Genomic DNA, 6,346 nt, shown 5'->3' with positions numbered 1-6,346 from the left:
AATACATTTAGGTACATCTGCAGTTGTGCAGCTACCCTAGACTATATGAAAGGGAGTACAGTGTGTCAAAAAGCTAGCTATGTGATGCTAAAAATCCCCATCACACAGGATGGTTAGTCATACAGAGGCTTGTTACCTTGCAATGATTTTGGGGCTCAACATCCCCGCGACCCGGTCCCTGACCAGGCCTCCTAGAGACTGACACTTTGACTTCAATCAAAGTGTAGAACTGAAAGAGTCGGAAACAGGATAAAGAGCTGAGAGGATTCAGAAGAGGGGACTACAGGGGGGGGGTAGAGCTTATTTGCAGGATGTTCAGTGGTAGGCTTAAATGTAAGGAAAGTCACCAAATAATATGATGGAACTGATAACAGAAATGCAAAGTGGCAATGGTAAAGTTCATACACTCTCAGGAGATTAAGTGGATGACAGGAGAACAATGTAATAGTGTAAGGAGTGGACTGTTGACATCTTTCTTCCTTTAGCTTTTCCAGACGTATGGATGCCCAGACATTGACCTCTTCGCATTGGCTTGGTCTTGGCATCATCCTCTTTACACGACACTGTTTCCCGACTGCGAGGCCCTTGTGGTAGATACCTTTTGGCTGGACTGGTTGAGGTTAAGGTTCTTGTACCTCTTTCCCCCTGGTTTGGCTGTTGCTCTGGGTCCTGGCACGATTGAAGTTGTTCATGGGAAGTGTGACCTTTTCGGCTCCTAGATGGCTGGGTCATCCTTGGTTCCAAGCGCTGTTTGCTCAGTGTCCAAACCTTGTTGTTTTTCCGTGGTTCTACCTCGTTCAGAGGGTTGGCTTAGTGATGTACTTCACTGGTTCTACCTTCTGCTCTGCTCTTTGCATCTGGTGTAAGGGCACAAGCTTGGAAGCCGTACCCGAGAGTTTAGACTAACAAAACTTGTCCTTGCTTTCATATAAATAATATATATATATATATATATAATTCTAAAAAGTATTGAAGCCGAAAACAAGTAATCTTATTATAAGTTGGACAATAAATACACCTTGGGGTACAATTTCACATAAGGGTTTTATTGAGATAATGAAAGCTAGCTTTGCAAGGGAAACTCTGGCTTACACTGTTATTGTACAGGATTTCTCAGATGGAAGGCAAACCGGGTCAACTTCGAGATGTGTGGAGTACTGGTCCCACACTAACTTGGACTTAAGGTCATTGTTGTACTTTACTCTTTTGTGGTAAGATACAACTGTAGCATGTACTTTTACAATACAAGGTCCTCACTATTTTGTGGTAAGATACAACTGTAGCATGTACTTTTACAATACAAGGTCCTCACTATTTTGTGGTAAGATACAACTGTAGCATGTACTTTTACAATACAAGGTCCTCACTATTTTGTGGTAAGATACAACTGTAGCATGTACTTTTACAATACAAGGTCCTCACTATTTTACTAATGGGGACCAAGGTTCATCGATTATAGACCACATGTTACAGTAATTTCTTAATTTAAGTGGGTGAATGAACCAAGATAACACAAAGCACCACCTACACACAGGGTTCTATACCAAGATAACACAAAGCACCACCTACACACAGGGTTCTATACCAAGATAACACAAAGCACCACCTACACACAGGGTTCTATACCAAGATAACACAAAGCACCACCTACACACAGGGTTCTATACCAAGATAACACAAAGCACCACCTACACACAGGGTTCTATACCAAGATAACACAAAGCACCACCTACACACAGGGTTCTATACCAAGATAACACAAAGCACCACCTACACACAGGGTTCTATACCAAGATAACACAAAGCACCACCTACACACAGGGTTCTATACCAAGATAACACAAAGCACCACCTACACACAGGGTTCTATACCAAGATAACACAAAGCACCACCTACACAGGGTTCTATACCAAGATAACACAAAGCACCACCTACACACAGGGTTCTATACCAAGATAACACAAAGCACCACCTACACACAGGGTTCTATACCAAGATAACACAAAGCACCACCTACACACAGGGTTCTATACCAAGATAACACAAAGCACCACCTACACACAGGGTTCTATACCAAGATAACACAAAGCACCACCTACACACAGGGTTCTATACCAAGATAACACAAAGCACCACCTACACACAGGGTTCTATACCAAGATAACACAAAGCACCACCTACACACAGGGTTCTATACCAAGATAACACAAAGCACCACCTACACATTACATTGACAAGTGTAATAGTGAAAGTATTGGAAAAGCTAATCAAAACTAAATGGGTAGAACACCTGGAGAGAAATGATATAATATCAGACAGACAGTATGGTTTTCGATCAGGAAGATCCTGTGTATCGAATTTACTCAGTTTCTATGATCGGGCCACAGAGATATTACAGGAAAGAGATGGCTGGGTTGACTGCATCTATCTGGACCTAAAAAAGGCTTTCGACAGAGTTCCACATAAGAGGTTGTTCTGGAAACTGGAAAATATTGGAGGGGTGACAGGTAAGCTATCATGGATGAAAAATTTTCTGACTGATAGAAAAATGAGGGCAGTAATCAGAGGCAATGTATCGGAATGGAGAAATGTCACAAGTGGAGTACCACAGGGTTCAGTTCTTGCACCAGTGATGTTTATTGTGTACATAAATGATCTACCAGTTGGTATACAGAATTATATGAACATGTTTGCTGATGATGCTAAGATAATAGGAAGGATAAGAAATTTAGATGATTGTCATGCCCTTCAAGAAGACCTGGACAAAATAAGTATATGGAGCACCACTTGGCAAATGGAATTTAATGTTAATAAATGTCATGTTATGGAATGTGGAATAGGAGAACATAGACCCCACACAACCTATATATTATGTGAGAAATCTTTAAAGAATTCTGATAAAGAAAGAGATCTAGGAGTGGTTCTAGATAGAAAACTATCACCTGAGGACCACATTAAGAATATTGTGCAAGGAGCCTATGCAATGCTTTCTAACTTCAGAATTGCATTTAAATACATGGATGGCGATATACTAAAGAAGTTGTTCATGACTTTTGTTAGGCCAAAGCTAGAATATGCAGCTGTTGTGTGGTGCCCATATCTTAAGAAGCACATCAACAAACTGGAAAAGGTGCAAAGACATGCTACTAAGTGGCTCCCAGAACTGAAGGGCAAGAGCTACGAGGAGAGGTTAGAAGCATTAAATATGCCAAAACTAGAAGACAGAAGAAAAAGAGGTGATATGATCACTACATACAAAATAGTAACAGGAATTGATAAAATCGACAGGGAAGACTTCCTGAGACCTGGAACTTCAAGAACAAGAGGCCATAGATTTAAACTAGCTAAACACAGATGCCGAAGAAATATAAGAAAATTCACCTTCGCAAATAGAGTGGTAGACGGTTGGAACAAGTTAAGTGAGAAGGTGGTGGAGGCCAAGACCGTCAGTAGTTTCAAAGCGTTATATGACAAAGAGTGCTGGGAAGACGGGACACCACGAGCGTAGCTCTCATCCTGTAACTACACTTAGGTAATTACACTTAGGTAATTACACACAGGGTTCTACAACCACACTTATGCTCACAATGCTTATCACTAAACTATTACAGAAAGGAGCACTGCTATAGTAAGTATGAGTTTTTCACAATGCACTTATCATTATTGTAGGTGGTCATCTGGCATCACAGGCAACGACTTGACCCCATCACCACTCAAGACAAAGGGAACAAGAATGCTAGAATGTGTGTGTGTGTACAACCACTCGGTTCCAATAATGTTTCATACACACTTGTATCCCAAAATAGTTCATTTGTATGTCTGATAAAGTTCCAGATTGTTTTTCAATATTTAACACTGTTGTTTTTATATATTTTCCAGCACAGAATGACCTTTTTAAACATGCATTTTCTTAGATTTATCACTGTTGTGGGGAGGACACTTTCCTGCTATGACAATGCTCTGCGCATGTGCAGAATGGGAATTCTAAATTCAAGAGTTAAACATACTGAATATAACACTTCACAAGGGTCTCTCTCTTACACTGGACTTTCTGACGCATGTTTATTGCCATCTATATGGTAATTAGGTAGCTGATTTGATGATGTCCCACCTGTGGTCTTCGTTGAGGCGACACTATGACGTTTCGTGGCATGCGTTCTATGACTTCCTGTCTCTTGCTATATCTGTCACTGCAATTCTGTGTCTGAGTGGGTGGTTCTATCCTTACTTGCAGAGCACTGTCACCTCCTATCATGTGGCACTTGAGGAGCTGCTCCAGCCTGCATTCAAGGTCGATACTATCTCGGCCCTGTTTCACAAGTTTTCTCATGCACTGTTTCACCTCCGATCTGCTGACGTGCTGCGTGAGCCTGCTTGATACCTGGCTCCCATATCTGGATACGTGGCTTTCTTTAATTTGTTCTCATTTCACGGTGTCCCCTTTGGTCCAGGATTGTTTTCTTAAGGCTTTGTTTTGGTTTCTCTTGCCTCTAGTTTTTGCAGGAGTGATCTTCATGCTCTTCTTCAGTGCTGGGGAATTTGTTCATTGGACCCTGAGGGGTGTTTTGCTCATTTGAAGCTGGTTCCTTCTTTTCTGGTGAAGAATGAGTTAGTTTACTTCCAGAGGGGTCCCTTGGTTGTGGTTGCTTGGTGGGTTTGGTCAGGGGTACATCATGTGCTCTGTCCGGTGGTAGCCCTTCGTTGTTATCTTCACGCAACTGGTTCCGATTCTGTGGATGCATTGGGGGTTGATCCGGTTTCCCTGGTTCCCTATTTCACGGCTTGTCTTTTTCAGGTCATCTGCAGGGTTATCAAATCTAGTTAGCCTGTGGGCTACCCTCATGCCCATGATGTTCATAAGTATGCCTGACACTGCTATTTTTGCTAATATGTCATTGGATGATATTTGGGCATGGGGGTTTTGGAGGTGGAGCAGGGTCCTGGCAGCCAAGTATATTGTTAAAATCCCTGGTCCTCAGCAGCCATGCAGCCATGTGTGGCCTTTGGTCGTGTGTCACGACCGATGGTCTCTTCTTGATCCCTGCGGTGTTCCCTCCCGGGTGAGTTCCCGTGTTCTTCCTTCTTTGTAGGGAGTTAGCTTCAGGGAGCCACAAGGGGCTGCTCCCAGAAAATCAGCGTTGCATGTAGTAAAACGCAAATTTCTGGGTGAGCTCTGGAGGGTTCCTGACACCTGCCATACCCCAGGGCATTGGTATAGTTCATCAGCTTTGACCTGAGGTTGGTGTGAGCTGGCTGACCCGGTACGCCTCCCTCCTTGCCACAAACTAGGGAGGATGGTGGGACAAACCATGCAGTGATAGTTTCAAGTAAATTATGTTTTTTTTTTATTGAGAGAGTTCTTTTAGCAGTTTTGAGACTGCTAAAGTCTCAAAGCAGTAGTTTGTTTTGGTTTCCCTATCTTTTTGTAAGTATAAGTTTAAGTATAAGGTGGTAAGTATTATTAAACTTTAAATGTATAGTTTTCATAGGCCATCACTCCCTGTGCCTCTCTGAGGGGACCAGGTTCTGGCTCATAGTCCCCGGTAGACCAATAAGGACTCTGCAACTGATGACACCGGATAGTATAGCACCGATTAGTATATGATAGTTTTAGGAAGAATCTGGCACTCGGACAGAAATTGGCTTTTCATTACATTCAACTCTGTTGTTGTTTTTACAAGTTTCCGTACCTCTCTTGCAGATGTTTGCATGCCAGGTTTCTCTTGGGTTTGCCAGGAAGGTTTCTTGGGAAGTGTCCCTGGTTCTTTTGGTTATGTCTTGGTTTGTCCCAGCTCCCTCATGTTTTTCCGTTGAGCTTCCGACTTGCCTTTTCGACATTCTTCCCTCGGTCATAGGAGGAATATTGTGGTCAAGGAAGAAGCATCAGGTTTCTCAGTTGTTTTCTGCCTAACTTGAAATTTTCTGTGGGGAGCCCCGTCGGCTCTCTGCGGCTATCCGAACTGATATCTGCTATATTAGTTTGGGGTCATCAGTCACAGGAGTCCTTATGCCTACCCGGGATCACGAGCCAGAACCTGGCCTCTCAGAGAGGCGCAGGGAGCAATGGCCTATGAGCACTTTACATTTAAAGTACAGTTTGCCATAATTGCCATTGACCGGGGAAGGACCCAGAAAGATAGGCTAATCAAACCAGACCACTGTCTGGTTAACCTGTGCAATCTACATCCTAAAAGATCAAAATAACTCCTAGAAAGAAACCCCCAAGCAACACTTTATGCAACTAGCACTCTCACTCATTAGCTCTATGGGGAAGGGGGAGCTGGCTTACCGGTGCCAGCAACCTACCACTTCAGTTCTTGAAATGATGTGCTGGCAGTCAGATCA

Source organism: Procambarus clarkii, chromosome 71 (assembly GCF_040958095.1).
Source record: "Procambarus clarkii isolate CNS0578487 chromosome 71, FALCON_Pclarkii_2.0, whole genome shotgun sequence".
NCBI classification, from domain to species: domain Eukaryota; kingdom Metazoa; phylum Arthropoda; class Malacostraca; order Decapoda; family Cambaridae; genus Procambarus; species Procambarus clarkii.
Note: the sequence above shows the minus strand (reverse complement) of the source record.